The sequence below is a fragment of the Apus apus genome, chromosome W (genome assembly GCF_020740795.1).
Source record: "Apus apus isolate bApuApu2 chromosome W, bApuApu2.pri.cur, whole genome shotgun sequence".
Taxonomy (NCBI): Eukaryota; Metazoa; Chordata; class Aves; order Apodiformes; family Apodidae; genus Apus; species Apus apus.
The window spans coordinates 8,778,641-8,796,578 of NC_067311.1; the positions used below are offsets into that span (position 1 = coordinate 8,778,641).

A 17,938-nucleotide genomic window follows, 5' to 3' on the forward strand; every position below is an offset into this window, starting at 1 on the left:
CGTGAGTCCCGCAGAACTAACATTGAGCTGCTGAAAGGAAGCAGGACGAGCCGCTGAAAGGAAGTGGCCGAGGACGTGCCGGCAAAATCCCTCCGTCTGGAACGAGAGGTGAGCTGCGGGAAACTAATTAAGGAAATGGGGAATCAGGCGTCTTCCCCTGAGAGAGACGTTTATGAAGTAATGAAAACATTACTTAAAGAACAAGGGAAGAAGCCCCTTACGGGGCAGGACCTTAAATTATTACTTAAGTGGGTGCAGGTCAAGATTCCCACAGTAACAGCCTCCTCGATCTTTACATGTGAACTCTGGGACGAGGAGGGGGTGAAATTATGGGATGCGGCTACCGCAGGGGATGAAGAAGCGCTGCGTATGCTCCCTAGGTGGAGAATTGTTTTTGAAACCATAAAAGCGCGAGAACGAGGGCCACGGGGCTCCGGTAAAAAAGACTCCGTGCCTTCCCCGTCACCCTCAACCGCACCTGGCGTTGCCTGTGAAGCGAAACTCTCTGCCCCAACCGGGAATCGAACCCGGGCCTCCCGCCTGGCAGGCGAGAATTCTACCGCTGAACCACCACAGCTAACTGGTGCTGCTGAATATCCCCCCGAGGATGGTCCCTTTGATCCGGGTCCTATTGACCCCGAAAAAGAGCCGAAAAGAGCCGACGTTAACCGAGCGCGGCGTCGCCCGAGTTTCCCGAATGTAGTTGGAGGAGGCGGCCGCGGCAGCAGCAGCGGCGGCAGCGGCGGCGTCCCTGCTCCCGGGGGAGTCTCAGCGCGCGCGGGGCCGCGGCGCGTGCAGAGACAAGTTCCGCAGGCAACCCCCCCGCGGGTGCAGGGGGGGCCGGCAGTATTGCCGATCTCTGCCCAGCAACAGCAGGAAGTGCCGGTCTGGACCTGGCAACCTCCCACGCAATAACATTGCTTGACTCCTCGGTCCATTTGTTATCCACTGGTGTTTTTGGCCCTTTACCACCTGGAACACAAGCGTTATTATTAGGAAGATCATCTACAACGCTATCAGGACTTTTTGTCTTGCCTGGGGTAATAGATGCTGATAGTCTTCAAGAAATTAAAATCATGGCCTGGACTCCGTTTCCTCCTTGTGTTATACCAAAGAAGAGCCGAATTGCACAACTCATTTTAATGCCTAAAGTTCATAATTTTTCACCTAAAACATATTACTGGCATCCCTCACTCCCCTACAGGTCAATCTCTCATAGAACGGTCCCACCAATCCCTCAAATGTTTGTTATTAAAACAAAAAGGGGGAGTAGGGACTGCTACTCCAGAAGAGCGATTACTGAAAGCCTTATATGTTTTTAACTTTTTGAATTGTTCGTTGTTGGACAGTAATCCCCCCATAGTTCGACATTTTAGTACAAATGCCCTTCTGGAACCTAGAATCAAACCACCAGTGTTAATACGGGACCCTGAAACAGGTAAAATAATGGGTCCCTACCCCCTTGTCACATGGGGTAGAGGTTATGCTTGTGTCTCCACAGAAAGAGGCCCCCGTTGGATTCCAGCAAAAAATGTGAGACCCTTTCGAGAAACATTGCTCAAACTTTGGATTAACATCAATTAATGGGACAGGGGTTGTTTATTTCTGGGACCCGCGTGGATGGTATCAAAATGATCAAAAGAAAATAAGAGGTCAATTAATTATTTATCACAATGTAACAGGTAATAGCGATCATTGGGATAGACCACAAGAGCTGGGTTCCCGATTTGTTATCAACACTACAGGCCAGGTACAACTACCCGGAGGTTATTTTTTGATCTGTGGAAACAGGGCCTGGCCCGGGATCCCTCTTAAACCTATAGGAGGACCCTGTTACATTGGGAAACTCACGCTATTTGCACCCCGCATGAGGGATTTGGTTAAGTCGGTGAGTAAACACCCCAGACTGAGAAGGTCATTACAAGAACTTAGGCCTGATTGTGATGATCACGTTTATCTAGAATCTCGAGCGGAGACTGTAGCCTTGTCCTTTTTCTTACCTGGCGCAATGGCTGCGAGCAATTGGAACAAGATTAAAAGACTAGCATGTTGGGCAGTGAAACAGTTTAATACAACCTCGGACATTTTGTCAGGGTTGGCTAATGATGTAGATAGCTTGCGGCATGCTGTGTTACAGAATCGTGCTGCTATAGATTTTCTTTTATTAGCACATGGACATGGTTGTGAAGATTTTGAAGGAATGTGTTGTATGAATTTGTCTGCCCACTCCAAAAGTATCTATCAACAGATTAAGGAGCTACAAGAACGAATTCATAATATAAAGGAGGGTGTGGGTGGACTTGATGGGTGGTTGGCATCCTGGGGTATCTCAGGGTGGTTGAAAGACTTGCTTAAACAAGGGCTTTCTATTCTTCTATTAATCTGTGTATTATTAATGATAATTCCATGTATGTTACAATGCTTGCAAAAATCAATATCTGCTTCAGTAAGCAAAATTTTTGTAGTAGAACAGGAATCAACACAAGGTGTGAAGGGAACCGGGAGGACCCCTGGTGCAGAGATGTTAACTAAAGAAAGTATTTTTGAGCTAGTTGGTCGTAAACCATGGGAAAACCGGGAGACCTGAATTTAAAACAAAAAAGGGGGAGATGTGGTAACATGGGAGCGACTTGTGTTAATGAACTGTTAATCACTTTAGAAGGTTGTTATTGTTTAAAGGAACCTAAGTACAGGACGTGCAGGACCTTGGCTGAGAGGCATTGCTGTAATCAGCAAGTGAGAGGGAACTTGTGGTTTTCAATGGAACAACGGAGTGGCTGCGCCTCTGACTCCTGCTTATCTGAAGATGCTACGGGCCTGCCTCGTGAACGCCACCTGAACACTCTCTGATCAGCAAAGCAGCCTTGTTAACTTTGCACGTGTATTAGAGTAGTTAGCCAATTAGCTTAAGACACGATTGCCTAGAGGCAGCCTGGAAGCATATAAAAATGTGTGTGTTAGCTTAATAAATTAGACATCTTGCTTGCATCAAGCTGCGTCTCCGTCTCTCAAATCACGGCAATGGTAGAGGGAACTTGGACATGAGAGTGAGAAAGCTAGCCTGGGAACACTAACTACAATAATGTAATCAAAGGCGTGGTTAACATTAACAGTTAGCCAATGGTGAGCTTAGCTTTGCACTATGTATGAGCTTCATTATTGAGAGCATAAATACTGCCTGATTGGAGTCAATAAACGAGACTTGCTGATCACTCATCATGGTCGTTTGCATTTCTCCCGTCATCTCCCACAGCCTTGGTCTTTGCAGCAGCAGCAGAGGTGGCAGCAGCCTTGCCTGTGGGGGAGTGGCAGTGAGTGGAACATCATCTTGCTCTACTCATCCACAATACATTATAAACATTCAGCAGAAGCATCTCTAGTGAAACAACGCTATTTAGATCAAGAGCTGGGAGAATCAGCCTGAGAGAAAACCAAGAGGTAAAAGTGAACAGATTTGGACAGGCTGGAGAGCTGGGCAAAGAGGAACCTAATGAGATTCAACAAGAGCAAATGCAGAGTCCTGCACCTGGGAAAGAACAACAAAATGTACCAGTACAGGCTAGGAGGTGATCTGCTAGAGAGCAGTTCCATGGAGAAGGACCTTGGAGTCCTGGTAGACAAACAAGTTATCCATGGGACAACAATGTGCCCTTGTGGCCAAGAAGGCCAATGGTATCTTGGGGTGCATTAAGAGGAGTGTCTCCAGCAGATCAAGGGAGGTTCTCCTCCCCCTCTACTCAGCCCTGGTGAGACCTCACTTGGAGTATTGTGTCCAGTTCTGGACTCCCCAGTTCAAGAGGGACAGGGATCTACTTGAGAGAGTCCAACGGAGGGCTATGAGGATGATTAAGGGACTGGAACACCTGCCTTACGAGAAAAAGCTAAGAGACCTGGGGCTTTACAGTCTAGAGAGGAGAAGGTTGAGGGAGGTCCTAATTAATGTCTCTAAATACATGAGGGCTGGGCATCAAGAAGGCAGGGACAAGCTCTTTTCACTTGTGCCCTGTGATAGGACGAGGGGAAACAGCACCGAGCTACAACATAGGAAGTTCCACCTCAACATGAGGAAGAACTTCTTTACTGTGAGGGTTACAGAGCACTGGAATAGGCTGTCCAGGGAGGTTGTGGAGTCTCCTTCTCTGGAGACTTTCAAGACCTGTCTGGATGCCTTTCTGAGTGATATGCTGTAGTTTGTGTTGGGGTTTTTTTGGTTTTGTTGGGGGTTTTTTGGTCCTGCTCTGGCAGGGGGGTTGGACTCAATGATCTTTGGAGGTCCCTTCCAACCCCTAATATTCTGTGATTCTGTGAAGCCAACCCTGTATCCACCCCCCCACTTCTACCAAAACCTTGCCATGGAAACCAAATACATATATGTTGAGTAACGGACATATTCAGGACTGAGTTCCATGTCCTCTGGGCGCAATATCAAGCCAGCACCTGTTTGGGTGCTACCATGGCATTATGCAGTTGACATGTTTTGACCCGGCAGTTAGCTACATACCAAGCAGCTGCTTGCTCACTCTCCCCTTAGCCCCCCAGGGAATATGGGAGAGAATCGGAAGGGTAAAGAGACTTATGGGTTGAGATAAAAACAATTTAATAACTGAAATAAAATAATAAATATAATAATAAAATTAATCATCAAAATAATAACAACAATAATAATAGAATATACAAATGAGTGATGCATGGTGCAACTGCTCACCACCTGCTGACCAATACCCAGCCCATCCCTGGCTAGTAATCCCAGAGGACAGAAACCCTGAAACCACAGTCCTGGAAGAGAGAGAGGGCCTTCCTGGCAAATTGTCATCTATATACTGAGCATGACATTGCATGATATGGAATATTTCATTGGCCAATTTGGTTCCATTGCTCTGGCTATGCTCCCTCCCAGCTTCTTGTGCACCCACGTGCTAGCAAAGCATAGGAAGATGGGAAGTCCTTGATTACTTAACAACAACTAAAAACATCAGTGTATTATCAACATTCTTCTCATAACCAAATCCCATACTAAATCCAAAACATAGTGCTATTCTAGCTACTAAGAAGAAAATTACCTCTATCCCAGCTGAAACCAGGACAGCAATGTAGTTCTAGCTAATTACACAGAGGTTATAATGGATTTATGAAAGAGCATTAAAAAGGGGTAAAATAATTTTAAAAATCCAACATGTTGACAATCTACATTAATTCAAATTTCAACACAAAAATGTGCCAAAACATTGTGTGTTAAGAAAAAAATACCTCAGGTATGAATATCTGGGTTTGCTAATAGTGTGCTAATGACAGAAATATATAGAAAGCCATAGGATAACTTCTAAGAACAAGTAAAGAAACCATTCCATTTTTACAAGGCAGAATAGGTCTACGTAACTTGCTGCAGAATCCTTATTGGTGGGGCAAAGATGGGATGTTACTATTAGATTAAGCTACAAGGCAGATGCATTCATGCTAAAATTATTTTCACAGGTAATATGACACAGGATATTTCCTTCTGACAGAAAAGTTACAGAAGAATGTAGGAAATGTGTATTTATACCTCAGTTGAAGAGCCTGACTGGACCACTGTTTTACCGCAAACCCTCTGAGATTTCCCTTGAAGATTTGGAGAGGGGAAAGAAGGGAAAAAATAAAGAAGGAAGAGGAAGATGAAGAACAAATATAAATATTCACAGTATAGTTTTTCTGGGCTTACCTGTAGGCAGCAAGAGGCTTGGACAGAGATACAGGTTCAACTGCTTTTGCTCATGTTTTTTCTGAAGCAGTTTGCTATCTAGCAGGAATGTGTTTCACACAATCAGCATAATGACCTCACCTACCTAGCTGCCTTGGGCCAGACAGTTAGCAGCAGCATATGGAATGAATAAGAGAATACATAACAGAAACATTTTCTGACCATTGCTGACTTGCTCTATGAAAGTCTCCAAGTGTGCTTTATGACAATAACAAATTTTTCAGTTGTCTCAGAATGTACAACAAAATAATATTTTTGGGCCTTATTTTCAAGAGTCGACTTCAACTTTGTATCTAAAGTTTAGAACATTCTTAAATGATTTGCTGGACTAAGGCCAAAATATTTCAAAGATTTCAGAATTTACTCCAGATTGATATGTATTTAAGTTCTATTTTGAGTAGCACCTGATTTTACAAATACTTATGGTTGTGTATACATTTCTAAGATTCACATTCTTTACCTCAGTAGGATGACTTGTATGTAAAACTAGTAATTTCTTTCTGCAGTGATAGGACCCAAATAATTTTCCAGGAAATTATATGTCATTTACCTCTCAAAATTTTCAATTTATGAAATAGACAGAATATTTTTGGTTTTACATTACATAAAAGCATCAGAAAAGATTTAACCAAATTGATCATAAATATAACAGTTAAACAGAGATCAAGTAAAGGCTAGCCAAGTCTGACATAGGTTCTTCACCAAAACAAAGCTGAATTACAAAAGGTATGTCTATGTGGTAGAATTAGTGTAAAAGAACATTATAAAATGTTCAGTCCAAATCATTGAAATGCTGTGGAATTATAGTGGGTAGAAGAAGCTTTTTAAAAAAAAAAATTAAAAGTTAGTCCCTGCCTAATTTTTCTGTAAGTCTAAAACAGTTGCATTTTGGCTTTATTTCAAAAATACCTATAGGTTAAAAAGAACATATCTTTAACTCTGTTAAAATTAGAAGAGGCCTTCTTAAAAGCACTGGACTCTTTGTGGTATTACTTGCATCAGATCTTATTCAAAGAGATATTTCTTCCCAGTGTTTGTCAAAAGTGTAAATTAAATGGACAGTGACTGAACTAGAAAGCCAAACTAGTTTTATTGGATAAACCTTGCTATCTTTAATATCATAATTCCAACATAACTGTATGTCACCGTTTGACTCAGGTCGGACAACAATGCTCTCGATCCCCTCCCCCTCCCACCCAGGTAGGGAAGGAGAGAGAGAAAAAGAGAGAGACTTGGCTGGACTGAAAACTAAACTACACAGCTTTAATTAAACACTAATGAATGATATAAGAAAATATATATACAATTAGATAAAAATATGTTTAGGTATGTGCAAAAGCCTCTCACCTCCCCCCACCCCCAGCAACTCCCACAGCACTCCCCTCAGCTGGAACAGTCCCAAGAAATTCCGCTGCTGCTGCTGGAGAAAGCGGAGAGTGATGAGGGTCAGGAGAGCTCGAGCCTAGGGGTCGACAGTGAGGGATGGATGGAGTCTTCTCCAGAAGGAAGTTGTCTTCTGTGATCTCTGACTTTCCTCTGAGCTTACGTAGATATATGGAATGGAATATCTCTGGCCAATTTTGCTGTCTGTCTAATTCAGTCTCCGACGGGGGGGTCATAGATCTCCTCGTAGTGTCTGAGTCAGCAGAGTGAAGGTGCGACCTTGAAGACCCAGCAGTTAGAAAAACATTCCAGCGTTTGTTATCAGTCCAAGCTGGAACGCTTACTGAAGGAAGAAAAAATCAGTAAAATTGGCTTCATCCTGGCTCAAACCAGGACAGGAGTCCTCCAATCAAAATACACCAAATAATAAGAAAACACAAGCACTTGCAGAAGGCCAGCATTTCGCATACTCCGTATGCTACGAGGGTTTGTCCCAAGCATTGAGCATCCAGAATTTCATCTAACACTTGATATGTCCTTTGGTGTGGAATTGTTGCTACATATAAAGTTGCATGTTCAAGACTGTGACCATCCTAGTGACAATATAACCTGCTATTGTTTAGTATAGTACAGTGCAGCTTTGTTTGCCAAGATAAATATTCACATATCATAGTCTTGTGTTTTACTAAGAAATCTCACTAGTCCCAGTTGATAAATGTAGTACCTCTGTTGGTTCAAGGCTGTGATTTATTACCTGAATTTTTCTTCACATTTTCTATCTTTTCCTTATCAAGAGATTCCACTTTCAAAGCTCAGCAGTTCATACTGAGCTGTCCTGGTTTGAGCCAGGATGAAGCCAATTTTCCTTTTTACTGATTTTTTTTTCCTTCAGTGAGCTTTCTTTTAACCAGCAACATTCTGGTCTAGCTAGGCTGATAAGACATTGGAATGTTTTTCTAACTGCTGGGGCTTCAAGGTCGCACCTTCACTCTGCCGGCTCAGACACTACGGGGAGATCTGTGACCCCCCTGTAGGAGGCTGAGTTAGACAGACAGCAAAATTGGCCAGAGATATTCCATTCCATAGAGCTACGTGAGCTCAGAGGAAGGTCAGAGATCACAGAAGACAACTTCCTTCCTGCTTCTTCTTTCCCTTCTCTTCTGTCCATGGCTGGCGTCCGGGGAGGACTCCATCCATCCAGCACCGTCGACCCTTAGGCTCGAGCTCTCCTGACCCTCGTAACTCTCTGCTTTCTCCAGCAGCAGCTCCGGGATTTCTCTCATATTAGCCTGCCCCTTAATCCTTACCCATAAACTCTCAACCCGCTCTTCATCCACCCCCAGGGAGACCTCGATACATTTCAGTTGCTCTCTCATATAAAGAGCAACTCCACCACCTCACCTTGCTGGCCTATCTTTCCTAAAAAGGACATAGCCATCCATGACAACGTTACAGTCATGCAAACTGTCCCACCATGTCACAGTAATTGTAATGAGATCATGGCCCTGCGACCGCACACAGATCTCCAGTTCTTACTGTTTATTCCCCGTGCTGCATGCATTGGGTGTATAAGGAGACATGCATAAGGAGACATGAAGGATATATTGGTGCAGTTCTCCACATGCCCAATTTTAAACAGTAACATATTCATAATCATCATTCCTTAAGCATATTTTTTTACACTGAGTGTTTAGATTTGACTTCTGAATACTATAGAATCTGTCACTGAGGACAATTTACCTCTGTTGCATACCATTTTTGTGTCATTAACAGGCAAGAATCATGAAAGGAAGATGGCAACGGCTGGAAGAGGAAGAAAAATAGTTCATAGGAAGTACAGCAGAATTAGGGTCCTTGTTCATACAATTTATGGCATGGATGATTTTGTTTAGTAGAGAGGTGGTATTGGGATGACTTTAATATAAGAGGCATAAATAGGTGAGAAATGTACAAGAAACATTTATAGAATGTCTTTCTAAGACAGCAGTTTAAGGAATTAAACCAAAATTCAGTGTGTTCAAAAATTATTTTTAATATTTTAACAGTTTAAAATGTTTAAATTGCAATATACTGACTTGATCAAAGTGATAATATTTACCACTGCTGTGATAAATTTTGATGAAATGCCACTACTGAGTGTGGGTACCGGTTCCCCTTTCACTCAGCAAATTAATTTGGAAGCAGTGGACCTTAGGAAGACATGGCATCTCCCAAAAGATGATTAAGAGAAACTTAAGACAGTCCACTTACTAGTTAATATTTTAGAGAAGGATTTGAGAGTTTTACTCTTTTTTGAGAAGAAAAATCTGTTGAATTTTAAAGCTGAACAGTATGGTATCATCTTGGATATATGAAAAGAAATCCTCTTTCATAGATGAAGAAGAAACAGTCATTGTCTCGCAGATTAAACTTATTCTGAATATTCTTGAGCCCTACATCTTTCCTGAACACTCAGTAAACGTTTTGAGATTAAAGTTTTAATAATCAGAAATAATGAATGTAACTGCAGTAGCTTCATACAATGTAATTGTAATAGTTTTGCCAGTACTTTGGTTCTCCAGATATAAAAAACTGTTATAAAACACAGGAAAAAAAACAAACCTATGAAGGATAAAGAAGATTCTTTTCTTCCCTTTGTATTTTGCCTGATGATGGACTGCACAGGCTTTGTTTTGTTTATTTCCCTACAAGCATGGCATGCACATGATGTCAGTTATTAATTGAAATAAGTAAAATTTTGGGGGAAAAATCACATTTGGCAAAAAAAAATCACATAAAAGAGAACATAAGGTACATGCAGAAGAAAAACAGGGCCTAGATAACAGTGAAACAATAAGAATTGGACAAAACCAGATTCCAATTAGAGAAAAACACTCCCCAAGTAGTCAACAGCCTGGCCTTGAGACAGGCCTGTAGGACACCTGCAAGACAGATGAAAGGGGTGGAAAGAAGCACTCCCCACAGCTTATCTTGGTTACAGCCTTGAACACTGGGTAGAAAAACACATTGAGTAATTGAAATCATCTTATGAATATATTAATGATTCATTAGCATACTAAAATTCATGCCCACAGAATAGAGGGACCCCTCTAGTATTGTAAATCCCTCTGATTACTACCCACTGCTGATTTTTCAGGTTGGCAGTGACGAAATTATTACAAGAAATGTAAGGGCAATGAAGAGAGACTTCAGGGCCCTGGGACGGCTAGTTAGGGGGTCTGGAGCGCAAGTCGTGTTTGCCTCCATACCTCCTGCAAGAATGGGTGGAGAGGTAAACAGGAAGAGTCTACTGATGAATGAATGGCTACAAGACTGGTGCCAAAGGCAGGGCTTTGGTTTTTTTGATCATGGGCTGCTATATGAGACACCTGGCCTGATGGTGGCAGGTGAGATGCACCTGTCACAGAGGGGGAAAAGGCTTTTGGGGCAGGACTTAGCAGGGCTCATTGAGAGAGCTTTAAACTAGATGTGAAGGGGGGAGGGGAGAAAACTGGGTCTGTTAGGGACAAGCCCAAGAGGAACATACCAGGGCCTGAAGGAAGGTGTCTAAGGAGGATTTGGTCCCACCAGTATGCTCTGCTTGCTTCCTGAAATGCCTGTACACCAATGCACGCAGCATGGGGAATAAGCAGGAAGAGTTAGAGGTCTGTGTGCGGGCTAAGGGTTATGACCTGGTAGCAATAACAGAGACATGGTGGGACAGCTCACACGACTGGAATGTGGCCATGGATGGCTATGTGCTTTTTAGGAAAGATCGGTCGGTGAAGCGAGGTGGTGGAGTTGCTCTTTATGTGAGAGAGCAACTAGAATGTATCGAGTTTTGTGCAGGGGCTGATGAGGGGCAAGTTGAAAGTCTGTGGGTAAGAATTAAAGGGCAGGCTGGTATGGGTGATACAGTTGTGGGGGTCTACTACAGACCTCCTGATCAAGATGAGGAAGTTGATGAGGCTTTCTACAGGCAGCTGAAAGCAGCCTCACAACTACAGTCCTTGGTCCTCATGGGAGATTTTAACTACCCCGATATCTGCTGGAAGACATACAGCCAGCCTTTCACAGTCTAGGAGGTTCCTCCAGTGCACTGATGATAACTTCTTAATGCAAATGGTGGACAAGCCGACTAGAAGAGTAGCGCTGCTGGATCTTGTGCTCACCAACAAGGAGGGCCTTGTTGAAGCAGTGGTGGTCAGTGGCAGCCTTGGCTGCAGTGACCACGAGATGGTGGAGTTCAGGATCCTGTGTGGGAGGAACAGAATACCCAGCAGGACCAGAACCCTGGACTTCCACAGAGCAAACTTCGGCCTCCTCAATCGTTAAGGGAAGTCCCATGGGACAGGGTGCTAGAAGGTAAAGGGGCTCAAGATAGCTGGTCAACATTCAAGGACCACTTCTTGCAAGCACAGGATCAGTGTGTCCCAATGGGTAGAAAATCTAGTAAGGGAGCTAGGAGACCAGCGTGGTTAAAAAAGGAACTGCTGGGCAAACTCAAGTGGAAAAGGAAAATCTATAGATCATGGAAGGAGGGGCTGGTCACTTGGGAGGAATATAGGACTGTTGTCAGAGAATGTAGGGAGGCAACTAGGAAAGCTAAGGCCTCCTTGGAACTTAACCTTGCAAGTCGGGTTAAAGACAATAGAAAGGGCTTTTTCAAATACATAGCCGACAAAACTAACACCAGAGGCAATATAGGCCCACTGCTGAATGAGGTGGGTGCCCTGGTGACAGAGGATATAAAGAAGGCAGAGGTGCTGAATGCCTTCTTTGCCTCTGTCTTTACTCCTGCAGGCTTTCCCCATGAGGCCCAGTTTCATATAGCCCCAGAAGAAGTCAAGATAAAGGAGGAGTTTGCCCAGGTAGATGAGGATTGGGTTAGGGATCAGTTGAGTAATCTGGACATCCATAAGTCGATGGGTCCGGACGAAATGCATCCAAGGGTGCTGAGGGAGCTGGCGGAGGTCATTGCTAGTCCATTCTCCATCATCTTTGGTAAGTCATGGGTAACAGGAGAGGTGCCTGAGGACTGGAGGATAGCAAATGTCACTCCAGTCTACAAGAAGGGCAAGAAGGAGGACCCGGGTAACTATAGACCGGTCAGCCTCACCTCCATCCCTGGAAAGGTGATGGAACAACTTGTCCTTGGCACTATCTCCAGGCATATCAAGGACATGGGGGTCATCAAGAGCAGTCAGCATGGTTTTACCAAGGGTGAGTCATGTTTGACTAACCTTATAGCCTTCTATGAGGAAATTACTAGGTGGATAGATGATGGTAGAGCGGTGGATGTGGTCTATCTTGATTTCAGTAAAGCATTTGACACCGTCTCCCACAGCATCCTTGTAGATAAGTTGATCAAGTATGGGTTTGATGATCAGGCAGTGAGGTGGATCAAGAACTGGTTGAAAGGAAGGAGTCAGAGAGTTGTAGTCAATGGGGCAGAATCTAGTTGGAGGCCTGTGACTAGTGGAGTCCCTCAGGGGTCGGTACTGGGACCGGTGTTGTTCAACATCTTCATCAACGACCTGGATGAGGGTACAGAATGTACCCTCAGCAAGTTTGCTGATGACACCAAGCTGGGAGGAGTGGCTGACACACCAGAAGGCTGTGCTGCCATTCAGAGAGACCCAGACAGGTTGGAGACTTGGGCGGGGAAGAACCTGATGAAGTTCAACAAGGGCAAGTGTAGAGTTTTGCATTTGGGGAAGAAAAATGTCATGCACCAGTACAGGTTGGGGGCTGAGCTGCTGGAGAGCAGTGTGGGTGAAAGGGACCTGGGGGTCCTGGTAGACAGGAGGATGACCATGAGCCAGCAATGTGCCCTTGTGGCTAAGAAGGCCAATGGCATCCTGGGGTGCATTAGAAAGGGTGTGGTTAGTAGGTCAAGAGAGGTTCTCCTCCCCCTCTATTCTGCATTGGTGAGGTCGCATCTGGAGCATTGTGTCCAGTTCTGGGCCCCTCAGTTCAAGAAGGACAGGGAAGTGCTGGAAAGAGTCCAGCGCAGAGCCACAAAGATGATTAAGGGAGTGGAACATCTCCCTTATGAGGAAAGGCTGAGGGAGCTGGGTCTCTTTAGTTTGGAGAAGAGGAGACTGAGGGGTGACCTCATCAATGTCTACAAGTACGTAAAGGGTGAGTGTGAAGAAGATGGAGTTAAGCTTTTTTCAGTGATGACCAGTGATAGGACAAGGAGTAATGGATACAAATTGGAGCATAGGAGGTTTAAGGTGAATATCAGAAAAAATGTTTTTACTGTGAGAGTGACAGAGCACTGGAACAGGCTGCCCAGAGAGGTTGTGGAGTCTCCTTGGCTGGAGACATTCAAAACCCGCCTGGACGCGTTCCTGTGTGATGTACTCTAGGTGACCCTGCTCTGGCAGGGGGGTTGGACTAGATGATCTTTCGAGGTCCCTTCCAACCCCTATGATTCTATGATTCTATGATTGTGCGGAGATGCCTCCCGACTCACAGAAAATGTCCACAAGGCCAGTGTAATACAAATGATTCATGAACATGTTCTTGTTCCCCACCAGGACAGTCCTCTAATGATGAGAGTGGATCTGGAGAGAATGGATGTTCTAATCAGAGGGCTACCTGGAGAGTTAAAAAATCTGGCCATTCATATTAAAGGAAGAATTGAGAATGGTCTGGTTAGAAATTACACTTGGGCTGACCTGTACACAGAACTAATTGAATTTGGAAGTGAATATGGAATAACAGAATCTAATTGTTCCAAAAAGGGCCACCTCTGTTAAAGTCCTTCAATCTCCTGTAAACAACAGAGAGCTTCCTTATGCTGACGTGGCTGCTATGCCAGCCCAGGATCCTCCTCAGCAGCAGTAGGGATCACGGGGTGACTGGACAGTCATAGGCAGAGGTAAACTCAACAAAAAGCTAAACAGCACATGTAGAAGCCAACACCTTGAAAATCAAGGTGCTTCGTCACGAGGTGACATGGGGCCATATGCTAAGCTTAAGGAGGAAGCCAAGCGTATAGGCATCCCACCTGAACTTTTGGCTCAGAATTATTCCTACCATCACCTAAAAACACTAATAGAGAAATGGCCTAAAAGGTCCAATTCAAGGTCTAATTCAAGAGAGAGATCAAGGGAAAGAGCCAGCAATTCAGGAAACTAAATGACCCTCCTTCTACCAAGAAAAGAAAATAAAAAAGACGACGGAGTGAGGAAAAAGAACAAGATTCCAATACAGAAAATAAAAATGAAATACAAAGGTTATGATACACAGGCAGCAGAATATATAAAAGGTTATGGACTGCCTAACTGTCTCTAACAGGACCGCCCTGACCCTGGACCCACGAATGCTAATTGGCTCTGGGCCTTATTGCTATCTTAAACAGTGACACAATAACTGAACGGGGGTCCTTAGAATTTAAAAAGGATGGCGGAAATTTTGCTCGTGCGGCCTGGCTTGCTCTGGACGCCATCCGCGGGGAACCTGCCTGCCAGCCAGAGGAAGCGCCCCCCCCTGCTGCCGAACCGCGGCCGCCCGCCACTGGACCCGCCTCGCCGAGGCTGCCCGCCGCCGCTGCCTGCTCACTGGGACCTGCCGAACCAGACTGGAGCCGAGGGGAGCCGGGCGCAGTCAAGACGAGAGCAACCGAAGGACCCGCTGCTGCCCGGAACGCCGGAGCCCGCTCTCTGTGGGGGGGCTGCCCGCACCAAGACGCTGCCGCGAACCGCTGTGCCGGAGGCTACCCGAAAAGCCGCGTACCAAAACCGCCGGGAGGGCTCCCCGCCTCCCAGGACCTTCCTGCCAGGACCTGTCTGCTTCCACCGGGGAAGCCCCCACGAACCTGCTCGCCAGAAAAGAAGCCGCACTACGGAAGGGTAACAAAGCCGTTCACTGTATCCCTTAAATTCCTCGGGCTTACCTCCACCCTTTTGCTTCTTTGATCCTGCATCCCTCCCTCCAAGCATGTGTTTAACAAGTGAGTTAGCGTAGTGGGGAGGGTCCCTATCTGTAACTCAGGAGACCTGGGTTCGAGCTCCCGACGGGGAGCCAGGGCACACTACTTCTGAATTCTTTCCCTGACATATGTCTTAGCCTATCTTTCCTGAACCTTGGTCCTTGTTAACCTTTAATAAACCGGTTAATTTGTAAACTAAACACTGGTGTCAGTAACAATATGTGAGCGTGGTGGGGGTGGTATTTTAGTTTCTGCTCTAAGATATGGTCCTGAAGTGGCCATTCCTCTGTGCAAGGCGAATCAACTCTCGGTCCCTTTTAAAAGCCCTCTCAATAAGAGAGGAAAGTCACGGAAGCAGGCCGTTACTAATGCTGTCGGACTGTGACACGAGGTCAGGCTGACAGGCCTGTAGTTCCCTGGATCCTCCTTCCGGCTTTTCTTGTAGATGGGCATCACATTAGCCAGCTTCCAGTCATCTGGGACCTTCCCTGTTGACTAGGATTGTTGATAAATGATAGAGAGAGGCTTAGCGAATAGTGAAGATACAAAGAGTTGCTGTAGGGCATCTGGGGCCCTCTTTCCCAGTGACAGTGGTGATGCTGTCCAATAAAAGTGGGCGAGTAGAGCATTTAAGAGAAATTTTAGGTCCCTTTTTAGCAAATTATTATATGCTTATGTTAAAGCTGAATCTTTTTACTTTCAAATCAACCATATATATATATATATATATATATATATATATATAAAGCTGCTGCATACTGCTGCAGACATTGTTCCATTCCCAGGGAGATGCCCACTGTCTGGGGTGGGGGTTGCCCTGCTGCTCCCAGTCACACCCAGATCCCTAGCTGGTGGATGGGACAGCCCTGGCCACGAGGTCCTGCCCTGGGGACCCTCCAACAGTCATCCCCAAGGGAGCTGCCACCTCTTGCAGTGCCCTGCCACATGCAAAGCACAAGAAACAAAACCATCCCAATAACCACCTGTCCATCATCAACCCATGTCCAGCATCTCTGGAGCAGCTTTCTAACAGCTAAAGCATGATAAGGCCCATGTATAGCTCAGCGAGGCCAGGCAATGCACACTGAAATGAGAGCTCAGTGCCCCAAAATGGTTGACATACTATCATACTCCCAGCACTTCTGCTCACTCCTGAAGGGCGACTGGATCCTAAAAAAATCAAGGCAGGAAATGGGCACCGGGGGAACGTTGCTCAGGAAACAGCAAAAAGGGTTGGAGGCACCTCCCATCTGAGACAGGACATGGAATATGCCATTCCATTGGTGGTGTTCAAACCTACCTCATTACCAGTCCAGGGACAACAGCAGGATTCCATCCACGGGGCTGGTGTCTTGCTTAAAGAGGGATGGCTGAGGGTGATATCACATAGATAGTGAGTGCTTGCAACATGAGGGGATAGCTTTAAGATTTTGGTTTTAAAAAAAAAGGTACTTTTGTTCTTAACATAATTTCATATAAACTTGCTTCTTGGCATAGTGTCACTCTCTCTCTGGAACACAGGTTATAGTTAAACAGTAACATATGCTGGAAGAAGGGACAATGTTTCAAGTGTAGCCAGCATGTAATTACAAGAGCTTGTGCTTTACTAAATGTAGTTAGAAGGGTTTGTACTTACATTGTGTCAAAACCTAATCAAGGATGCGCATTCTCCTTAGCTGGTGGACTGTGGACCTGGCTGGAAGACAAGTATATAGTCACGTCCTGAGTTGAACCAAGACCTTATAGGGGTAATTTGAGGAAGGGGACGCTTCCCAAAAGACCATCCGAGATCACCAACCTGGCTGACAGAGCATATGTCGTGGGGACGGGACTATGAAGAAATGCCTGCCTTCTAAACTTCAGAGCAAGTCTTAGAGGGTTCTTTCAGTGACCAAATTTTACGGTACCAAGGGCAGCCTTACCAAATTGGCAGAGCTGTTCAGAGAAGTGCCACAGAGCCAGGGGTGGGGAGAGCCCTTTGGCTCCAACCCCTGCACAGGGCAGGAGCCGCATTGTCCTTCACCTGTGGTTGTCCAGCCCCTTCCATCCCACTGCTACCATTTTGAGGCCAGTGCCAGTAATAGATGCCTTGGGCCTAGAGAAGGATAACAGGCCAGCAGGAGAAGACCTGTAATGCAAGAGAATGTAATCCCAGCCAGTAAGGCAGTTTCGATGGGGGCCCAACTTGAATGCCTCTATGTAAATGCACATAGCATGGGGAACAAACAAGAGGAGTTAGAGATGTGTTCATGCCTGCAAGGCTATTATGTTATTGGCATCACTGAGATACGGTGGGATAGCTCCTATGACTGGAGTGAGGGAATGGATGGATACAAGCTCTTTACAAAGGACAGGCAGGGGAGAAGAGGAGGGGGTGTTGTCCTCTACATTAATGACCAGCTGGAGAGCATGGAGCTCCACCTGGGGATGGATGAGGAGTTGACAGAGATAGGGTTAAAGGGAAGACAGGGGCAACTGATATCCTCGTGGGGGTCTGCTACAGGCTACCTGACCAGGAAGACTGAACAGATGAGGCCCTCTATAGACAAATAGGAGAAGCTTCAAGTTCACAAGTCCTGGTCTTCATGGGGGATTTCAACCATCCCGATATCTGTTGGAGGAACAGCACAGCAAGGCACCAGCAATCCAGGAGGTTCCTGGAATGCATTGCTTACAATTTCCTTCTCCAAGTGGTAGAGGAACTAATCTGTGTTGAGTCACAGGCAGGTGTGCTTCTGGCTAGGGCTGAGGCAAAAGAATGAATCTGGGAAAGGTAAGCTGGATGTCAGCCTTTTATAATGACTGATTCTCTCCCAACTGAATAACTTACAGAATGACCTAGCAATTTTACTGTTACTGCCAACAGAGGGAATACAGCAATAAACTGGGAAGGAATG

At 45.2% G+C, this 17,938-nt stretch overlaps 1 non-coding gene across 1 annotated transcript; it reads right to left on the minus strand.

The window, feature by feature from the left end:
* Nucleotides 1–506: 506 nt before the first annotated feature.
* TRNAG-GCC (transfer RNA glycine (anticodon GCC)) lies at nt 507–577 on the minus strand. Its single transcript has one exon. It is a non-coding gene; the product is annotated as a tRNA-Gly (tRNA).
* Between the last annotated feature and the right edge of the window lie 17,361 nt (nt 578–17,938).